The 21,790-nt window shown below is 43.7% G+C and overlaps 1 pseudogene; it reads right to left on the bottom strand.

The window, feature by feature from the left end:
* Positions 1-234: 234 nt before the first annotated feature.
* LOC109777638 (glutathione S-transferase 1-like) lies at positions 235-1,526 on the bottom strand (annotated as a pseudogene).
* Positions 1,527-21,790: the final 20,264 nt, after the last annotated feature.

Raw genomic sequence — 21,790 nt, forward strand, 5'->3', positions numbered from 1 at the left:
TAGCAGCATTGACCAGTCCGTTGTTTATTTACTACTCCCTCCATGCCTATAGATTTTTGTGCAAGTCAAATTTTGCTAACTTTGATCAAGTGTATGAGAAAACCGTCTACATCTACAATATCAAACATGTACATTTTGAAAATATAACTCATGATGTATTCAATGATGTGCATTTGCTATTCTAGATGTACCTACTTTTTTCTATAAATATGGTCAAAGTTTGTAATGTTTGACTTTTGCAAAAATCTATAGACACTATATTATGGAACGGAGGGAGTACTAGTGCACAAATTAAAGCAAGGAATCCAGGCTCGCACGAACAGAAGCGCAAGCGGACTCCTCGTGCTGCTGAAACTGAAAGCGTATACACGAACGAACTAGACGGGCAGATGATCACCCACCCACGGGAGGTCTCTTCTCTTGAATGGAATCATCACCGGCACGGCACGGCACACACTCGCGCGGAGAAACATCTAGTACTGTGCACCTAGCTTAAACTCCGTAGGCATATGCTTGCAGACCCTCTGCACCGCGGGCCTCTCCATGAGCATCTCCCACCAGGCCTTCACCTTGGGGTAGTCATCAAACACCTTGGCGTACGGGGTGGTCATGAAGTAGAAGGTGAACGGGATGTGGTTCAGATCGGCGAAGCTGATGGAGTCCCCGGCCAAGTACCTGCTCTTCTCCAGCCGGGCCTCATAGATCCCCAGCACACCCCTCAGCCGCTCCAGGCTCTCGTCGACGACGGTCTGGTTCGGCGCCGCGCCACCGCCAGGAATGATGAAGGGAATGATGATGCACTCGAACACCACGGGCGAGATGGCCGGGTAGTACTGCTGGGCCTCCACCTCCGTCCACATGTCCACCATTGCTAATTCTTCGATTCCGCTGTTTTCTCCGAGGAGGTCGAGGCCGGCTGTCCCCCCGTACTTGCGGAGGATGTACTTGGCGATGGCGCGCGACTCTGCAATCACTCATCCATTTGTTAGATTAGATTAGAGAAACCAATGCAATGGATTTTTAACATGATATATACTCCTAGACAGGAATGATTCGTGTCGTGTGTACGGATGGATGGATGGAGGGCTCACCGAACAGGACGAGATCGCCATCTTGGAACCCAGGCATCTTCGCAAACGGCTGCAAGAAAAAAAAAACACGCAGCATCTCTGTTAGAAATCATCACCTGATACTATACGGTGACCGATCGACGAATTGTCGTCTGCTTACGTTTAGCTGGACGTGTTGGGGCCTCTTGTGCTCGCCGGCGACGAAGTCGACGGGCACGAGCTCGTACTCGGCGCCGACCTCCTCCAGGAAGAGCAGCACCCGTGCGACGTTTGTCAACATCGGGTGCCCGAACACCTTCACCGGAGACATGTTTGTCCGTGAACTTCACGTGATGAGGGATGCTCTACACTACAGGAGAGGGCAGATACTGGAGCAAGACTCTGCTCTGCTCTGTAGCGTGTGCGTGTGTGGGAGGAGGCCTTGGATGTTGATCTCTATTTATACAAGAGCAGGGAGCACCACACCCGGCCCGCGTGGCTAAGGAAATAACAAGGCTACCTCGACTTTTTAGCTAGTGCCTAGATCTGCTTTATTTCATTTCTGCCAAAAAAAATGAAATGATGAGTGCCAAATGAGCTCTTAAATCATTTAAACCGGGTAAGTAATCATCTTTGTTAGTTTATCGCATACTCCCTCTTAAATTATCCCACGGGAGAGATCACGAGCACTTTGAAAAGTTGTTCCAGATTTTTAGGGATAACCACATGCATACTCCTAGGCATATTCCTTGTTCTAGAAATTGTGGTTTGTGGATCGCTGATGGCAGGGATGACAACAGAGGCAGCCTGACTTTTCTTGCCATCCCATCCTTGGGCACATGCCGGGCAGCTGCAGCCGTGGCGGACTGGCGGGGACACGGCGAAAGCGAGGAGAGGCGGCAGCAGCATCTGGTCCAGCATCAACCACGACGACAACAGCTGAAGGAAATATACAAGGTCTCATCTGCTCCTCATGTGGTCACAGTGCATCGTCGTGTAACATCGCCGCCGGCGGCTATGACCGGCTACGATATACGACGACAACAAGATATATGGCAACCCCTGCGGTCTTGCCCGACGGCTGAAGGAAATATATGGCAACCCCTGCGGTCTTGCCTGACCGGAGACGACGACACTTGAGGTTCATCATCCCATCCTTTATTTTCTTTCAGAGGTTTCACCATCTCATCGTTGAGGTATACTCTCACGCATGCACTATTTTTATGCATGTAGTTCCTCGTATGGCAGTGTAATCTATGCACACCACGGTGACCAAGATCCATGGACACCTGGGCCCGTGCTAGCTGGTCTGTCGTCAGCATATCTGTCGGTGCCAGCACCACGTACCCACGATCGGCTACACCTATCCTGCATCGACATCGCGGACGGCCGTGATTTTTACGACGTCCAGAACATACCTAAGATGGATTAAAGATGAAGATGGCTACCTAACAAATTGCCTCGTTAATTGTAAAGTTGCTAGTATTTTTTTAGGGAGTTGTAAAGCTGCTAGATGAAAAGCATTATGACTTGAATAGCGATGAGTACTGAATTCTATAGAATAAGTATATATGCTCCTTGGAAGAGTATATACCCTTGGTGTATATTTGATTTTTTTTTTCAATTCACATTTTGCACCATACTTCTATTCAAATACTCCCTTCACGGCCACATACTGTTCCAGATTTTGGCATAGTCTTTACATGAATGATATCTAACAATAGGTACTTATCATAACAAAAATGATATATCCTCTGTCGCGGAGAATCTAGTATATATGCACTCCCAACGTCTCAGTAAAACGCCCTCCGTCCGAAAAACCTTGTCCCTAAAATAAATGTATCTAGCATCAAGTTAGTGCTAGATACATCCATTTGATAAACAAATTTGAGACAAACTTTTTCGGACGGAGGGAGTAGCATATACTCACTTATGAAAAGAAACGAGTATATACCCCCTCAGCAATGTGTAGTTTATACTCACTCAGAAAAAATGTGTACCTTCTTAGATGAAAAAAGTGTATACATTCCTCATAAAAAAAATGCAATGTCTATCCTCTTAGGAAAATGCAGTATATACTCACCCAACAAAAAAAGGGTATTTGGTCTATCATCAAAGTTCAGTATATTTATCACAAAAATAATAATTCAAAGTGCAGTATATAACCCATCACAAAAGTATGCGCTCACTAAAGAATATGGTATATACCCTTTAATAAGTTTTACATATTTTTGATAATTCGTCTCATCAAAAGTAGTGTATACATGTCATATATACTTATTTGTGCTAACTCGTTTCATCAAAAGAATGTTATATACTACACGGTTGTAAGTAACAGTATATACTCCAAATTTTAGTACAACAGCGTATACTTCAAACTAGTATCATGTGTACTACTTCCAATGGTTCACGGATGAAAAACAAATGATGTCCGCTATTCCAAGCAGTCAAACAAATTTGAAGGACGAATGGTTGTTCCTAATTTCTAGGGTGTAGCTAACGCGTCCAAAAAAGGTTGTTAGATTTTTTGACAAATTGGCTGAGTTGTTGTTATTCCTAAGGGTGGGGCGTGGGAGTACATGCATACTCTTGGGAGTATAAAAGAGGAGTCGTATATATATTCCAAGCAGTCAAACAAGTTTGAAGGACGAATGGTTGTTCCTAACTTCTAGGGTGTAGCTAACGCGTCCAAAAAAGGTTGTTAGATTTTTTGACAAATTGGCTGAGTTGTTGTTATTCCTAAGGGTGGGGCGTGGGAGGACATGCATACTCTTGGAAGTATAAAAGAGGAGTCGTATATATATTCCAAGCAGTCAAACAAGTTTGAAGGACGAATGGTTGTTCCTAACTTCTAGGGTGTAGCTAACGCGTCCAAAAAAGGTTGTTAGATTTTTTGACAAATTGGCTGAGTTGTTGTTATTCCTAAGGGTGTGGCGTGGTAGTACATGCATACTCTTGGGAGTATAAAAGAGGAGTCGTACAAACAATTTGTGTGTGTGTGTGTGTGTGTGTGTGTGTGTGTGGAAGGAGTAGTGGGTTAGGGGTACAAACAATTTCTCACCTTTCATAGATAGTATAGGAACAATGGTTTAATCCCAGAGCTACCAAAATGCAAAGGAGAGAAGTGGCTTTGTATCAAAGAACTCCAAAACACACTAAACACACTCTGACTTATGTGAAGCTTAGGTATGGCAAGTGGCATGCAAATGGAACGACCGGAAACCAAGATATTGTAGTGGCAAGTAAATGTCCACGATGATTACAAAGCAAAGACAAGTTGATCTTAAAGGATAGGGATTATGTTCAAGGAAACTCACATGCAAAGATAATGCGACTTGTGCTACCAAAGGAATGAGCTAAGCACCAAAGATGATGTGTACTTCCTTTTTACATATCCCTGTTTCCTATGGCATATCATTACAGGAGTATTAATATCGTCCAGTCCCAACGTATACTCCCCTTCCTCTGATTAGCTCATTGTTGGTGAGGGTGTTCTTAGCACGAGTGGGCATCTGCCTTCATTTGATCTTGGTTAGGTCATAGGGACATATGGTAACAATTATCAGCCCATATGCTCTCAAGATTCCCTTCGGTTCACTCCCCCAGGGAGTTTCCCCTATACGTCCAGAATGTGCCTAAGTGTCGGAACCCCAAGTGTCTGAAGCCAAACACACGCGGGTGTTCATCCTTGGATCCAGCATCATCTCACCACACTTGTGTACACACCATGTGGACACACACAAGTTTTGGGGCCATTCCCACCCTCCGAGGCTTGATTTACGACAAAACCCTAATCCGTTGACCGCGCGGTCTACCCCTTTGACTTCATCCCACCGGCGGTGCCCCAGTGGGCATATGCCTTCATTTGATCTTGGTTAGGTCATATGGACATGTGGTAACAATTATCAGCCCATATGCTCTCAAGATTCCCTCTGGTTCACCCTCAGGGAGTTCTCCCTATACGTCTAGAGTCTGCCTAAGTGTCGGAACCCCAAGTGTCTGAAGCCGGACACACGTGGGGGTTCATTCTTGGATCCAACACCATCTCACCACACTTATGTACACACCATGTGGACACACACAAGTTTTGGGGCCATTCCCACCCTCCGAGGTGCGATTTTCGACGAAAACCTAGTTCTGTTGACCGCGTGGTCTACCCCTTTGATTTCACCCCACCGGTGGTGCCCCGGTGGGCATACTTCTAAGAACAACAGCCAGTTGATTCCTTTTTTCCTGAAGACATCTTTGAATCTAAGATGATGATCAACATGCATCATATAGGGACGGGATACATAGCTTAGTGTAAGGAAATGTCTGCTTAACTTGCTTAGTTTTCTTAGAAGTATCCTTAGCATTTTCTCTGTTTTTAGTGACAATGCATACTGTGACCATGGTACCTTCTATGACACTCTACTATTTCTGCCAATTTGTTTCATCAAGTGTGAAGAATGGAACAGACATGGCTGTTATTGCACTTCCTTACTCGGCATATGCATATTCTGGCATCTTAAGGTTCTGTGTAGGACGTGAGTATTCAAGTTAATGCTCATTGTGTGTTAACAACATTAACTTTAGAATAGCCAGCACGCTTCCTACTACGAGCTAAACAATAGAGTATCTAGCACAAAACATGAAGTTCATGGAGTGCATGATATATCTTGTTGTTCTGGAAATGAGTTCTTGGAGTGCATGTTGTATCCTGATGATGTGTTACACCAACTATTACAAGGTACTGAATTAATTGTAGTAGGGTAACTTCCTGATGTCAATGGTTGCAGATCACAGGACTGGGAGTATACTTGCATTGGGAGGAGCATTATCTACTACGTGTGGATCATTGTCTTCTTCGGGTGGAGTGCAGTTCAAGTCCGGAAGCACCATAGATGCTGCTGCTACTCAGCGACAAGGATGCACTTGAGCGCGTCGACGCCGAAGTGGAGCCGACAGCCCCCAGGTCCCAAGCCCTCAGCAGACTAGATCACTGGCGCTGGATCGCCGAGGTGACTGGATGACAAGTAGTGAAGGAAATATGCCCTAGAGGCAATAATAAAGTTATTATTTATTTCCTTATTCTCATGATAAATGTTTATTATTCATGCTAGAATTGTATTAACCGGAAACGTAATACATGTGTGAATACATAGACAAACAGAGTGTCACTAGTATGCCTCTACTTGACTAGCTCGTTGATCAAAGATGGTTATGTTTCCTAGCCATAGACATGAGTTGTCATTTGATTAACGGGATCACACCATTAGGAGAATGATGTGATTGACTTGACCCATTCCGTTAGCTTAGCACTCGATCGTTTAGTATGTTGCTATTGCTTTCTTCATGACTTATACATGTTCCTATGACTATGAGATTATGCAACTCCCGTTTACCGGAGGAACACTTTGTGTGCTACCAAACGTCACAACGTAACTGGGTGATTATAAAGGTGCTCTACAGGTGTTTCCGAAGGTACTTGTTGGGTTGGCGTATTTCGAGATTAGGATCCGATTGTCGGAGAGGTATCTCTGGGCCCACTCGGTAATGCACATCACTATAAGCCTTGCAAGCATTGCAACTAATGAGTTAGTTGCGGGATGATGTATTACAGAACGAGTAAAGAGACTTGCCGGTAACGAGATTGAACTAGGTATTGAGATACTGACGATCGAATCTCGGGCAAGTAACATACCGATGACAAAGGGAACAACGTATGTTGTTATGCGGTCTGACCGATAAAGATCTTCGTAGAATATGTAGGAGCCAATATTGGCATCCAGGTCCCGCTATTGGTTATTGACCAGAGAGGTGTCTCGGTCATGTCTACATAGTTCTTGAACTCGTAGGGTCCGCACGCTTAACGTTCGTTGACGATATAGTACTATGAGTTATGTATGTTGGTGACCGAATGTTGTTCGGAGTTTTGGATGAGATCACGGATATGACGAGGAACTCCGGAATGGTCCGGAAGTAAAGATTGATATGTGCATAGTAGTGTTTGATCTCCGGAAAGGTTCCGGAATCCATCGGAAGGGGTTCCGGATGTTTCCCGAAATGTTTGGGCACAAGAACACTTTATCTGGGCCAAAGGGGAAATCCCACGAGGTTTTTGGAAAGCGCAAAAGGAAGTTTTGCGGAGTCCAGGGGCCAGACGCCAGGGTCCCTGGCGTCTGGGTCCAGACGCCGGGAACCCTGGCGTCTGGCCCTGGAGTCCGAGAAGGACTCTTGCCTTTCGGGTGAAACCGACTTTGTGGAGGCTTTTACTCCAAGTTTCGACCCCAAGGCTCAACATATAAATAGAGGGGTAGGGCTAGCACCCAAGACACATAAAGAAACACCAAGCCGTGTGCCGGCAACCCCGTCCCCTCTAGTTTTATCCTCCGCCATAGTTTTCGTAGTGCTTAGGCGAAGCCCTGCGGAGATTGTTCTTCACCAACACCGTCACCACCCCGTCGTTCTGCCGGAACTCATCTACTACTTCGCCCCTCTTGCTGGATCGAGAAGGCGGGGACGTTATCGAGCTGAACGTGTGCAGAACTCGGAGGTGCCGTGCTTTTGGTACTTGGATCGGTCGGATCGTGAAGACGTACGACTACATCAACCGCGTTGATATAACACTTCTGCTTACAGTCTACGAGGGTACATAGACAACACTCTCCCCTCTCGTTGCTATGCATCACCATGATCTTGCGTGTGCGTAGGAAATTTTTGAAATTACTACGTTCCCCAACAGTGGCATCCGAGCCAGGTTTTATGCGTTGATGTTATATGCACGAGTAGAACACAAGTGAGTTGTGGGCGATATAAGTCATACTGCTTACCAGCATGTCATACTTTGGTTCGGCGGTATTGTTGGATGAAGCGGCCCGGACCGACATTACGCGTACGCTTATGCGAGACTGGTTCTACCGACGTGCTTTGCACACAGGTGGCTGGCGGGTGTCAGTTTCTCCAACTTTAGTTGAACCGAGTGTGGCTACGCCCGGTCCTTGAGAAGGTTAAAACAACACTAACTTGACAAACTATCGTTGTGGTTTTGATGCGTAGGTAAGAACGGTTCTTGCTCAGCCCGTAGCAGCCACGTAAAACTTGCAACAACAAAGTAGAGGACGTCTAAGTTGTTTTTGCAGGGCATGTTGTGATGTGATATGGTCAAGGCATGATGCTATATTTTATTGTATGAGATGATCATGTTTTGTAACCGAGTTATCGGCAACTGGCAGGAGCCATATGGTTGTCGCTTTATTGTATGCAATACAAACGCCCTGTAATGCTTTACTTTATCACTAAGCGGTAGCGATAGTCATAGAAGCATAAGTTGGTGAGACGACAACGATGCTACGATGGAGATCAAGGTGTCGCGCCGGTGACGATGGTGATCATGACGGTGCTTCGGAGATGGAGATCACAAGCACACGATGATGATGGCCATATCATATCACTTATATTGATTGCATGTGATGTTTATCTATTATGCATCTTATCTTGCTTTGATTGACGGTAGCATTATAAAATGATCCCTCACTAAATTATCAAAGTATAAGTGTTCTCCCTGAGTATGCACCGTTGCGAAAGTTCTTCGTGCTGAGACACCACGTGATGATCGGGTGTGATAGGCTCTACGTTCAAATACAACGGGTGCAAAACAGTTACACACGCGGAATACTCAGGTTAAGCTTGACGAGCCTAGCATATAACAAATATGGCCTCGGAACACGGAGACCGAAAGGTCGAGCGTGAATCATATAGTAGATATGATCAACATAGTGATGTTCACCATTGAAACTACTCCATCTCACGTGATGATCGGACATGGTTTAGTTGATATGGATCACGTGATCACTTAGAAGATTAGTGGGATGTCTATCTAAGTGGGAGCTCTTAAGTAATATGATTAATTGAACTTAAATTTAAGATTAGTATTTGATACTAGTTCAGTTGCTAAGATTAGTAACTCGAAACGGGAGTTGCAGAATGAACAGACTAGTTAAGGGTGAAGTGACGATGTGTGTTGGAAGTGGTTCCAAGATTGATATGATCATCATCGCACGCTCCCTACACTTTCGGGATTAGTGTTGAACCTAAATAAGTGTTATTTGGTGTTTGCGTTGAGCATGAATATGATTTGATCATGTTTATTACAATACAGTTATTTATTTAAGTTAGAGAATAATTGTTGTTCTATTTACATGAATAAAACCTTCTATGGCCATACACTCAATGAAAATGGTTTGTTGGATCTCGATCGTAGTGATACACATATTCATAATATTGAAGCCAAAAGACGCAAAGTTAATAATGATAGTGCAACTTATTTGCGGCACTGCCGTTTAGGTCATATTGGTGTAAAGCGCATGAAGAAACTCCATGCTGATGGGATTTTGGAATCACTTGATTATGAATCACTTGATGCTTGCGAACCATGCCTCTTGGGCAAGATGACTAAAACGCCGTTCTCCGGAATAATGGAGCAAGCAACAGATTTGTTGGAAATCATACATACTGATGTATGTGGTCCGATGAATATTGAGGCTCGTAGCGGGTATCATTATTTTCTGACCTTCACAGATGATTTGAGCAGATATGGGTATATCTACTTAATGAAACAGAAGTCTGAAACATTTGAAAAGTTCATATAATTTCAGAGTGAAGTGGAAAATCATCGTAACAAGAAAATAAAGTTTCTACGATCTGATCGTGGAGAAGATTATTTGAGTTACGAGTTTGGTCTTCAGTTAAAACAATGTGAAATAGTTTCACTACTCACGTCACCTGGAACACCACAGTGTAATGGTGTGTCCGAACGTCGTAACCGTACTTTATTAGATATGGTGCGATCTATGATGTCTCTTACCGATCTACCACTATCGTTTTGGGGTTATGCATTAGAGACAGCTACATTCACGTTAAATAGGGCACCTGAAGGAAATATGCCTTAGAGGCAATAATAAAGTATTATTTATTTCCTTGTATCATGATAAATGTTTATTATTCATGCTAGAATTGTATTAACCGGAAACATAATACATGTGTGAATACATAGACAAACAGAGTGTCACTAGTATGCCTCTACTTGACTAGCTCGTTAATCAAAGATGGTTATGTTTCCTAGCCATAGACATGAGTTGTCATTTGATTAACGGGATCACCTCATTAGGAGAATGACGTGATTGACTTGACCCATTTCGTTAGCTTAGCACCCGATCGTTTAGTATGTTGCTATTGCTTTCTTCATGACTTATACATGTTCCTATGACTATGAGATTATGCAACTCCCATTTACCGGAGGAACACTTTGTGTGCTACCAAACGTCACAACGTAAATGGGTGATTATAAAGGTACTCTACAGGTGTCTCCAAAGGTACTTGTTGGGTTGGCGTATTTCGAGATTAGGATTTGTCACTCCGATTGTCGGAGAGGTATCTCTGGGCCCACTCGGTAATGCACATCACTATAAGCCTTGCAAGCATTGTGACTAATAAGTTAGTTGCGGGATGATGTGTTACGGAACGAGTAAAGAGACTTGCCGGTAACGAGATTGAACTAGGTATCGAGATACCGACGATCGAATCTCGGGCAAGTAACATACCGATGACAAAGGGAACAACGTATGTTGTTATGCGGTCTGACCGATAAAGATCTTCGTAGAATATGTGGGAGCCAATATGGGCATTCAGGTCCCGCTATTGGTTATTGACCGGAGACGTGTCTCGGTCATGTCTACATAGTTCTCGAACCCGTAGGGTCCGCACGCTTAAAGTTACGATGACAGTTTTATTATGAGTTTATGTATGTTGATGTACCGAAGGAGTTCGGAGTCCCGGATGAGATCGGAGACATGACGAGGAGTCTCGAAATGGCCGAGACATAAAGATCGATATATTGGACGACTATATTCGGACTTCGGAAAGGTTCCGAGTGATTCGGGTATTTTTCGGAGTACCGAAGAGTTACGGGAATACGTATTGGGCCTTATTGGGCCATACGGGAAAGAAGAAAAAGGGCCTCAAGGGTGGCCGCACCCCTCCCCTTGGTCTGGTCCGAATTGGACTAGGGAAGGGGGGTGCCCCCTTCCTTCCTTCTCTTTTCCCTTCCTCTTTTCCTATTCCATATGGGAGGTGGAATCCTACTAGGACTAGGGAGTCCTAGTAGGACTCCACACTTGGTGCGCCCCCTCCTAGGGCCGGCCTCCTCCTCCCTTGCTCCTTTATATACGGGGGCAGGGGGCACCCCAGAGACACAACAATTGATCCTTGAGATCTCTTAGCTGTGCGGTGCCCCCCTCCACCATATTACACCTCGATAATACCGTTGCGGAGCTTAGGCGAAGCCCTGCGTCGGTGGAACATCATCATCGTCACCACGCCGTCGTGCTGACGAAACTCTCCCTCAACACTCGGCTGGATCGGAGTTCGAGGGACGTCATCAAGCTGAACGTGTGTAGAACTCGGAGGTACCGTGAGTTCGGTACTTGATCGGTCGGATCGTGAAGACGTACGACTACATCAACCGCGTTGTGATAACGCTTCCGCTGTCGGTCTACGAGGGTACGTGGACAACACTCTCCCCTCTCGTTGCTATGCATCACCATGATCTTGCGTGTGCGTAGGATTTTTTTTGAAATTACTACGTTCCCCAACAGTGGCATCCGAGCCTGGTTTTATGCGTTGATGCTATGCACGAGTAGAACACAAGTGAGTTGTGGGCGATATAAGTCATACTGCTTACCAGCATGTCATACTTTGGTTCAGCGGTATTGTGAGATGAAGCGGCCCGGACCGACATTACGCGTACGCTTACGCGAGACTGGTTTCACCGTTCGGAGCACTCGTTGCTTAAAGGTGACTGGCGGGTGTCTGTCTCTCTCACTTTAGTTGAACTGAGTGTGGCTACGCCCGGTCCTTGCGAAGGTTAAAACAACACCAACTTGACAAACTATCGTTGTGGTTTTGATGCGTAGGTAAGAACGGTTCTTGCTAAGCCCGTAGCAGCCACGTAAAACTTGCAACAACAAAGTAGAGGACGTCTAACTTGTTTTTGCAGGGCATGTTGTGATGTGATATGGTCAAGACATGATGTGATATAATGTGTTGTATGAGATGATCATGTTTTGTAACCGAGTTATCGGCAACTGGCAGGAGCCATATGGTTGTCGCTTTATTGTATGAGATGCAATCGCCATGTAATAGTTTTACTTTATCACTAAGCGGTAGCGATAGTCGTAAAAGCAATAAATTGGCGAGACGACAATGATGCTACGATGGAGATCAAGGTGTCGCGCCGGTGACAATGGTGATCATGACGGTGCTTCGGAGATGGAGATCACAAGCACGGTGCTTCGGAGATGGAGATCACAAGCACAAGATGATGATGGCCATATCATATCACTTATATTGATTGCATGTGATGTTAATCCTTTATGCATCTTATCTTGCTTTGATTGACGGTAGCATTATAAGATGATCTCTCACTAAAATTTCAAGATAAAAGTATTCTCCCTGAGTATGCACCGTTGCAAAAGTTCTTCGTGCTGAGACACCACGTGTTAATCGGGTGTGATAGGCTCTACGTTCAAATACAACGGGTGCAAAACAGTTGCACACGCGGAATACTCAGGTTAAACTTGACGAGCCTAGCATATACAGATATGGCCTCGGAACACAGTGACCGAAAGGTCGAGCGTGAATCATATAGTAGATATGATCAACATAGTGATGTTCACCATTGAAACTACTCCATCTCACGTGTTAATCGGACATGGTTTAGTTGCTTTGGATCACGTAATCACTTAGATGATTAGAGAGATGTCTATCTAAGTGGGAGTTCTTAAGTAATATGATTAATTGAACTTAAATTTATCATGAACTTAGTACCTGATAGTATCTTGCTTGTCTGTGTGAATTGTAGATAAATGGCCCGTGCCGTTGTTCCGTTGAATTTTAATGCGTTCCTTGAGAAAGCAAAGTTGAAAGATGATGGTAGCAATTACACGGACTGGGTCCGTAACTTGAGGATTATCCTCATTGCTGCACAGAAAAATTACGTCCTGGAAGCACCGCTAGGTGTACCACCTGCACTAGCAACTGCAGACATTGTGAATGCCTGGCAGTCACGTGTTGATGACTACTCGATAGTTCAGTGTGCCATGCTTTACGGCTTAGAACCGGGTCTTCAACGACGTTTTGAACGTCATGGAGCATATGAGATGTTCCAGGAGTTGAAGTTAATATTTCAAGCAAATGCCCGGATTGAGAGATATAAAGTCTCCAATAAGTTCTATAGCTGCAAGATGGAAAAGAATAGTTCTGTCAGTGAGCATATACTCAAAATGTCTGGGTATAACAATCACTTGATTCAACTGGGAGTTAATCTTCCGGATGATAGCGTCATTGACATAATTCTTCAATCACTGCCACCAAGCTACAAGAGCTTCGTGATGAACTATAATATGCAAGGGATGAGTAAGACAATTCCCGAGCTCTTCGCAATGCTAAAGGCTGCGGAGGTAGAAATCAAAAAGGAGCATCAAGTGTTGATGGTCAGTAAAACCACTAGTTTCAAGAAAAAGGGCAAAGGGAAGAAGAAAGGAAACTTCAAGAAGAACAGCAAGCAAGTTGTTGTTCAGGAGAAGAAATCCAAGTCTGGACCTAAGCCTGAAACTGAGTGTTTCTACTGTAAGCAGACTGGCCACTAGAAGCGGAACTGCCCCAAGTTTTTGGCGCAAAAGAAGGATGGCAAGGTTAACAAAGGTATATGTGATATACATGTTATTGATGTGTACCTTACCAATGCTTGTAGTAGCACCTGGGTATTTGATACTGGTTCTGTTGCTAATATTTGCAACTCGAAACAGGGGCTACGGATTGAGCGGAGATTGGCTAAGGACGAGGTGACGATGCGCGTGGGAAATGGTTCCAAAGTCGATGTGATCGCCGTCGGCACGCTACCTCTACATCTACCTTTGGGATTAATATTAGACCTAAATAATTGTTATTTGGTGACAGCGTTGAGCATGAACATTATATCTGGATCTTGTTTAATGCGAGACGGTTATTCATTTAAATCAGAGAATAATGGTTGTTCTATTTATATGAATAATATCTTTTATGGTCATGCACCCTTGAAGAGTGGTCTATTTTTAATGAATCTCGATAGTAGTGATACACATATTCATAATGTTGAATCCAAAAGATGCAGAGTTAATAATGACAGTGCAACTTATTTGTGGCACTGCCGTTTGGGTCATATCGGTGTAAAGCGCATGAAGAAACTCCATACTGATGGAATTTTGGAATCACTTGATTTTGAATCACTTGGTATTTGCGAACCGTGCCTTATGGGCAAGATGACCAAAACACCGTTCTCCGGTACTATGGAGAGAGCAACAGATTTGTTGGAAATTATACATACAGATGTATGTGGTCCGATGAATATTGAGGCTCGTGGCGGATATCGTTATTTTCTCACCTTCACATATGATTTAAGCAGATATGGGTATATCTACTTAATGAAACATAAGTCTGAAACATTTGAAAAGTTCAAAGAATTTCAGAGTGAAGTTGAAAATCATCGTAACAAGAAAATAAAGTTTCTACGATCAGATCGTGGAGGAGAATATTTGAGTTACGAGTTTGGTCTACATTTGAAACAATGCGGAATAGTTTCGCAACTCACGCCACCCGGAACACCACAGCGTAATGGTGTGTCTGAACGTCGTAATCGCACTTTACTAGATATGGTGCGATCTATGATGTCTCTTACTGATTTACCGCTATCGTTTTGGGGTTATGCTTTAGAGACGGCTGCATTCACGTTAAATAGGGCACCATCAAAATCCGTTGAGACGACGCCTTATGAACTATGGTTTGGCAAGAAACCAAAGTTGTCGTATCTTAAAGTTTGGGGTTGCGATGCTTATGTGAAGAAACTTCAACCTGATAAGCTCGAACCCAAATCGGAGAAATGTGTCTTCATAGGATACCCAAAAGAGACTGCTGGGTATACCTTCTATCACAGATCCGAACGCAAGATATTCGTTGCTAGGAATGGATCCTTTCTAGAGAAGGAGTTTCTCTCGAAAGATGTGAGTGGGAGGAAAGTAGAGCTTGATGAGGTAATTGTACCTGCTCCATTATTGGAAAGTAGATCATCACAGAAATCAGTTTCTGCGACACCTACACCAAATAGTGAGGAAGTTAATGATAATGATCATGAAACTTCAGATCAAGTTATTACTGAACTTCGTAGGTCAACTAGATCAAGAACCGCACCAAAGTGGTACGGTAATCCTGTTCTGGAGGTCATGTTACTAGACCATGGCGAACCTACGAACTATGAAGAAGCGATGGTGAGCCCAGATTCCGCAAAATGGCTTGAAGCCATGAAATTCGAGATGGGATCCATGTATGAGAACAAAGTATGGACTTTGGTTGACTTGCCCGATGGTCGGCAAGCCATTGAAAACAAATGGATCTTCAAGAAGAAGACTGACGCTGATGGTAATGTTACTGTCTATAAAGCTCGACTTGTTGCAAAAGGTTTTCGACAAGTTCAAGGGATTGACTACGATGAGACCTTCTCACCCGTAGCGATGCTTAAGTCTGTCCGAATCATGTTAGCAGTTGCCGCATTTTATGATTATGAAATTTGGCAAATGGATGTCAAAACTGCATTCCTGAATGGATTTCTGGAAGAAGAGTTGTATATGATGCAACCGGAAGGTTTTATCGATCCAAAAGGAGCTAACAAAGTGTGCAAGCTCCAGCGATCCATTTATGGACTGGTGCAAGCCTCTCGGAGTTGGAATAAATGCTTTGATAGTGTGATCAAAGCATTTGGTTTTATACAGACTTTTGGAGAAGCCTGTATTTACAAGAAAGTGAGTGGGAGCTCGATAGCATTTCTGATATTATATGTGGATGACATATTACTAATTGGAAATGATATAGAATTTCTGGATAGCATAAAGGGATACTTGAATAAGAGTTTTTCAATGAAAGACCTCGGTGAAGCTGCATATATATTAGGCATTAAGATCTATAGAGATAGATCAAGACGCTTAATTGGACTTTCACAAAGCACATACCTTGACAAAGTTTTGAAGAAGTTCAAAATGGATCAAGCAAAGAAAGGGTTCTTGCCTGTACTACAAGGTGTGAGATTGAGTAAGACTCAATGCCCGACCACTGCAGAAGATAGAGAGAAAATGAAAGATGTTCCCTATGCTTCAGCCATAGGCTCTATCATGTATGCAATGCTGTGTACTAGACCTGATGTGTCCCTTGGAGGTACCAAAGTAATCCAGGAGTGGATCACTGGACAGCGGTCAAGAACATCCTGAAATACCTGAAAAGGACTAAGGATATGTTTCTCGTATATGGAGGTGACAAAGAGCTCATCGTAAATGGTTACGTTGATGCAAGCTTTGACACTGATCCGGACGATTCTAAATCGCAAACCGGATACATATTTACATTGAACGGTGGAGCTGTCAGTTGGTGCAGTTCTAAACAAAGCGTCGTGGCGGGATCTACATATGAAGCGGAGTACATAGCTGCTTCGGAAGCAGCAAATGAAGGAGTCTGGATGAGGGAGTTCATATCCGATCTAGGTGTCATACCTAGTGCATCGGGTCCTATGAAAATCTTTTGTGACAATACTGGTGCAATTGCCTTGGCAAAGGAATCCAGATTTCACAAGAGAACCAAGCACATCAAAAGACGCTTCAATTCCATCCGGGATTTAGTCCAGGTGGGAGACATAGAAATTTGCAAGATACATACAGATCTGAATGTTGCAGACCCTTTGACTAAGCCTCTTCCACGAGCAAAACATGATCAGCACCAAGGCTCCATGGGTGTAAGAATCATTACTGTGTAAACTAGATTATTGACTCTAGTGCAAGTGGGAGACTGAAGGAAATATGCCCTAGAGGCAATAATAAAGTATTATTTATTTCCTTGTATCATGATAAATGTTTATTATTCATGCTAGAATTGTATTAACCGGAAACATAATACATGTGTGAATACATAAACAAACAGAGTGTCACTAGTATGCCTCTACTTGACTAGCTCGTTAATCAAAGATGGTTATGTTTCCTAGCCATAGACATGAGTTTTCATTTGATTAACGGGATCACCTCATTAGGAGAATGACGTGATTGACTTGACCCATTTCGTTAGCTTAGCACCCGATCGTTTAGTATGTTGCTATTGCTTTCTTCATGACTTATACATGTTCCTATGACTATGAGATTATGCAACTCCCGTTTACCGGAGGAACACTTTGTGTGCTACCAAACGTCACAACGTAAATGGGTGATTATAAAGGTACTCTACAGGTGTCTCCAAAGGTACTTGTTGGGTTGGCGTATTTCGAGATTAGGATTTGTCACTCCGATTGTCGGAGAGGTATCTCTGGGCCCACTCGGTAATGCACATCACTATAAACCTTGCAAGCATTGTGACTAATAAGTTAGTTGCGGGATGATGTGTTACGGAACGAGTAAAGAGACTTGCCGGTAACGAGATTGAACTAGGTATCGAGATACCGACGATCGAATCTCGGGCAAGTAACATACCGATGACAAAGGGAACAACGTATGTTGTTATGCGGTCTGACCGATAAAGATCTTCGTAGAATATGTGGGAGCCAATATGGGCATCCAGGTCCCGCTATTGGTTATTGACCGGAGACGTGTCTCGGTCATGTCTACATAGTTCTCGAACCCGTAGGGTCCGCACGCTTAAAGTTACGATGACAGTTTTATTATGAGTTTATGTATATTGATGTACCGAAGGAGTTCGGAGTCCCGGATGAGATCGGGGACATGACGAGGAGTCTCGAAATGGCCGAGACATAAAGATCGATATATTGGACGACTATATTCGGACTTCGGAAAGGTTCCGAGTGATTCGGGTATTTTTCGGAATACTGGAGAGTTACGGGAATACGTATTGGGCCTTATTGGGCCATACGGGAAAGAAGAAAAAGGGCCTCAAGGGTGGCCGCACCCCTCCCCTTGGTCTGGTCCGAATTGGACTAGGGAAGGGGGCGCCCCCTTCCTTCCTTCTCTTTTCCCTTCCTCTTCTCCTATTCCATATGGGAGGTGGAATCCTACTAGGACTAGGGAGTCCTAGTAGGACTCCACACTTGGTGCGCCCCCTCCTAGGGCCGGCCTCCTCCTCCCTTGCTCCTTTATATACGGGGGCAGGGGGCACCCCAGAGACACAACAATTGATCCTTGAGATCTCTTAGCCGTGTGCGGTGCCCCCCTCCACCATATTACACCTCGATAATACCGTTGCGGAGCTTAGGCGAAGCCCTGCGTCGGTGGAACATCATCATCGTCACCACGCCGTCGTGCTGACGAAACTCTCCCTCAACACTCGGCTGGATCGGAGTTCGAGGGACGTCATCGAGCTGAACGTGTGTAGAACTCGGAGGTACCGTGCGTTCGGTACTTGATCGGTCGGATCGTGAAGACGTACGACTACATCAACCGCGTTGTGATAACGCTTCCGCTGTCGGTCTACGAGGGTACGTGGACAACACTCTCCCCTCTCGTTGCTATGCATCACCATGATCTTGCGTGTGCGTAGGAAATTTTTTGAAATTACTACGTTCCCCAACAGCACCATCTAAATCCGTTGAGACGACACCGTATGAACTATGGTTTGGCAAGAAACCTAAGCTGTCGTTTCTTAAAGTTTGGAGTTGCGATGCTTATGTGAAAAAGTTTCATCTTGATAAGCTCAAACCCAAGTCGGAGAAGTGCGTCTTCATAGGATACCCAAAGGAGACAGTTGGGTACACCTTCTATCACAGATCCGAAGGCAAGACATTCGTTGCTAAGAATGGATCCTTTCTAGAGAAGGAGTTTCTCTCGAAAGAAGTGAGTGGGAGGAAAGTAGAACTTGATGAGGTAACTGTACCTGTTCCCTTATTGGAAAGTAGTTCATCACAGAAACCGGTTCCTGTGACACCTACACCAATTAGTAAGGAAGCTAATGATGATGATCATGAAACTTCAGATCAAGTTACTACCAAACCTCGTAGGTCAACCAGAGAAAGATCCGCACCAGAGTAGTACGGTAATCCTGTTCTGGAGGTCATGTTACTTGACCATGACGAACCTACGAACTATGAGGAAGCGATGATGAGCCCAGATTCCGCAAAATGGCTTGAGGCCATAAAATCTGAGATGGGATCCATATATGAGAACAAAGTATGGACTTTGATTGACTCGCCCAATGATCGGCGAGCCATTGAGATTAAATGGATCTTCAAGAGGAAGACAAACGCTGATAGTAGTGTTACTATCTACAAATCTAGAATTGTCGCAAAAGGTTTTTGACAAGTTCAAGGTGTTGACTATGATGAGAGTTTCTCACTCGTATCTATGCTTAAGTCTGTCCAAATCATGTTAGCAATTGCGGCATTTTATGAAATCTGGCAAATGGATAAACAAAACTGCATTCCTTAATGGATTTATTAAAGAAGAGTTGTATATGATGCAACCAGAAAGTTTTTGTCGATCCTAAAGGTGTTAACAAAATATGCAAGCTCCAGCGATCCATCTATGGACTGGTGCAAGCATCTCAGAGTTGGAATATACGCTTTGATAAGTTGATCAAAGCATATAGTTTTATACAGACTTGCGGTGAAGCCTGTATTTACAAGAAAGTGAGTGGGAGCACTACAACATTTCTGATAAGTATATGTGAATGACATATTGTTGATCAGAAATAATGTAGAATTATTCTGCAAAGCATAAAGGAGTGTTTGAAAGGAGTTTTTCAAAGAAAGACCATGGTGAAGCTGCTTACATATTGAGCATCAAGATCTATAGAGATAGATCAAGACGCTTGATAAGTTTTTTCAATGAGTACATACCTTGACAAGATTTTGAAGTAGTTCAAAATGGAACAGTCAAAGAAAGAGTTCTTGCTTGTGTTACAAGGTGTGAAATTGAGTAAGACTCAAATCCCGACCACGGCAGAAGATAGAAAGAGAATGAAAGTCATTCCCTATGCCTCAGCCATAGGTTCTATAAAGTATGCCATGCTGTGTACTAGATCTATTGTATACCCTACACTGAGTTTTGCAAGGGAGTACAATAGTGATCTAGGAGTAGATCACTGGACAACGGTCAAAATTATCCTTAGTGGAATAAGGATATGTTTCTTGATTATGGAGGTGACAAAAGGTTCGTCGTAAAGGGTTACGTCGATGCAAGTTTTTGACACTAATCCAGATGACTCTAGGTCTCAATCTGGATACATATTGAAAGAGGGAGCAATTAGCTAGAGTAGCTCCGTGCAGAGCATTGTTGACATAGAAATTTGCAAAATACATACGGATCTGAATGTGGTAGACCCGTTGACTATACTTCTCTCACAAGCAAAACATGATCACACCTTAGTACTCTTTGGGTGTTAATCACATAGCAATGTGAACTAGATTATTGACTCTAGTAAACCCTTTGGGTGTTGGTCACATGACGATGTGAACTATGGGTGTTAATCACATGGTGATGTGAACTATTGGTGCTAAATCACATGGCGATGTGAACTAGATTATTGACTCTAGTGCAAGTGGGAGACTGAAGGAAATATGCCCTAGAGGCAATAATAAAGTTATTATTTATTTCCTTATTCTCATGATAAATGTTTATTATTCATGCTAGAATTGTATTAACCGGAAACGTAATACATGTGTGAATACATAGACAAACAGAGTGTCACTAGTATGCCTCTACTTGACTAGCTCGTTGATCAAAGATGGTTATGTTTCCTAGCCATAGACATCAGTTGTCATTTGATTAACGGGATCACACCATTAGAAGAATGATGTGATTGACTTGACCCATTCCGTTAGCTTAGCACTCGATCGTTTAGTATGTTGCCATTGCTTTCTTCATGACTTATACATGTTCCTATGACTATGAGATTATGCAACTCCCGCTTACCGGAGGAACACTTTGTGTGCTACCAAACATCACAACGTAACTGGGTGATTATAAAGGTGCTCTACAGGTGTTTCCGAAGGTACTTGTTGGGTTGGCATATTTCGAGATTAGGATCCGTTTGTCGGAGAGGTATCTCTGGGCCCACTCGGTAATGCACATCACTATAAGCCTTGCAAGCATTGCAACTAATGAGTTAGTTGCGGGATGATGTATTACAGAACGAGTAAAGAGACTTGCCGGTAACGAGATTGAACTAGGTATTGAGATACCGACGATCGATCTCGGGCAAGTAACATACCGATGACAAAGGGAACAACGTATGTTTTTATGCGGTCTGACCGATAAAGATCTTCGTAGAATATGTAGGAGCCAATATGAGCATCCAGGTCTCGCTATTGGTTATTGACCAGAGAGGTGTCTCGGTCATGTCTACATAGTTCTCGAACCCGTAGGGTCCGCACGCTTAACGTTCGTTGACGATATAGTACTATGAGTTATGTATGTTGGTGACCGAATGTTGTTTGGAGTTTTGGATGAGATCGCGGATATGACAAGGAACTCCGGAATGGTCCGGAAGTAAAGATTGATATGTGGATAGTAGTGTTTGATCTCCGGAAAGGTTCCGGAATCCATCGGAAGGGGTTCCGGATGTTTCCCGAAATGTTTGGGCACAAGAACACTTTATCTAGGCCAAAGGGGAAAGCCCACGAGGTTTTTGGAAATCTCAAAAGGAAGTTTTGCGGAGTCCAGGGGCCAGACGCCGGGAACCCTGGCGTC

This window comes from Aegilops tauschii, chromosome 3, assembly GCF_002575655.3.
Source record: "Aegilops tauschii subsp. strangulata cultivar AL8/78 chromosome 3, Aet v6.0, whole genome shotgun sequence".
Taxonomy (NCBI): Eukaryota; Viridiplantae; Streptophyta; class Magnoliopsida; order Poales; family Poaceae; genus Aegilops; species Aegilops tauschii.